Source organism: Athene cunicularia (assembly GCF_003259725.1).
Source record: "Athene cunicularia isolate RWA chromosome 6 unlocalized genomic scaffold, athCun1 chr6_part1, whole genome shotgun sequence".
NCBI lineage: Eukaryota > Metazoa > Chordata > Aves > Strigiformes > Strigidae > Athene > Athene cunicularia.
This window is the reverse complement of record NW_020799105.1, coordinates 3,034,030-3,035,571: the sequence shown is the minus strand read 5'-3', so window position 1 is coordinate 3,035,571 and position 1,542 is coordinate 3,034,030. Positions and strand designations below refer to the sequence as shown.

Sequence of the window (1,542 nt, the reverse complement as noted above, 5' to 3'; positions counted from 1 at the left end):
TGAACTCATAAAAGTTGGAAACATTTGATAGTACCTCATTTGTACTCTATGGCTTAATATTCATAATATGCAGTTCTATGTTACAAATTACTATAAACGTAAAACATTAGCGTTATGTGTATCTATTTGTCTTTACATATTCTTATGTGCTTGTTAAAGCCAGGCAATTATTTATAAGGAATTTACAATTTGATTTTTTTTTAAAAAAATGGGTTTATTATTAAAATGCAGTGATGGGACCAACAAGACCAATCACTGTCACTACTATTGTTATATTTGCCTATGATGGAATTCCCACCCCCTGCCCTCCATTTTCAGGTATAAACCAGAAGTTTGGCTGTTAGGCACTGGAATAGTTAAACTAGGAATAATCTGTTGTTCAGCACTGATCGGAGGACACAGCCATTATATATCCAAATACAATATTTACATTTTACTAAAGTTCAAGATCCTCCACCAGGATTTGGAGGCCTGTTGTGTTGTGTGGCGCAACAGTAAGGGGATGGATGCATTTCCCACTCCAATTAGCTTGACTTTTCAAGATCCCTGACACACTTTAATAATGAGAATTTTGTAAGTGGTGGTTAATTTTTGAGTGTCCAGTTTACAGAACCTAGGAAATTTGTCCTACATCAGGTACTGAACATAAGTATTCCTGTTATCTTCATGTGACACTATAGGTCCTTGAGCATTGTGAACTTCTCTGAGACTCACAAAAATCAAAAATAGTTGAAAGGTTTGGCTTTATTTTTTCTGAGTACAATATTCCTATTTTGTAGATGGAGGGAAAGGGAAACTAAGGCTAAATAATCACGATTAGGAAGTTTAAATATTTAACTAGCGGTGACATGGCAGCACTTAACAGAACAACGTGGGATTTACTTTTGGCAAAAACAACCCCTTCTGACATTAGTTTCACGAATCGGTGTTTCTGGTGCTGGTAAGTTAACGAAGGTGCCAAATCTGCACGGAGTAGCAGTGACTTTGACAGCCAAATGAAGAGTAAGTGGGTAGGAAGGGCAAGAATAAGAACTGGGCTTTGCCGATGCATTTCCTTTCTTCTATGGCAGTTCTGCTTGAACGTCAGGCGGACAAGAAACCAGTTGGGCAATAACGGGCTGCCCTTTTTTTTCTGCAAACGGTGGCCAACAGTCCCACATCTCATCCGCGTCTCTTCTCTTGCCCTTTGGCAGGCTGGAAGGACGAGTAATGTCCGGTAGCTGCGTCCCACAGGTGGCTGCCGGGTGCTCCAGCAACCCGGGAGTGCAGTAGCCCTTCTCCTGGTACCAGAGCGGGAGCCCGTGCCGCCAGGCCGGCCGGCCCTGCCCCAGCACCCGCGGATGGGGTCTTCGCTGGCCCAGGGCGGCGGTGCCGGGCGGTGGCGGCCGAGAGGGCGGAAGGCCGCTCACCTGAGGCGGCGTCAAGGTCTGACCCAATACGCAAATAAAAAGAGTGAAAATGCGTTCTTGGCGAATGTGTCAAAATCGCGCGTCGGGGGAGGCGTCCGTCAGCGGCCGGGAAGAACGAGCGGTCCTGGGGCAG

General features: G+C 45.1%; 1 protein-coding gene across 1 annotated transcript in view; it reads left to right on the top strand.

Annotated features, from left to right (window-relative positions):
• Positions 1–1,300: 1,300 nt before the first annotated feature.
• Positions 1,301–1,542, top strand: part of ADK (adenosine kinase) — a 285,109-nt gene continuing 284,867 nt past the window's right edge. Inside the window, exon 1 of the mRNA XM_026851592.1 lies at positions 1,301–1,425. The gene's annotated coding sequence lies outside the window, so the exon portion shown is untranslated. The remainder of the gene's footprint in view (positions 1,426–1,542) is intronic.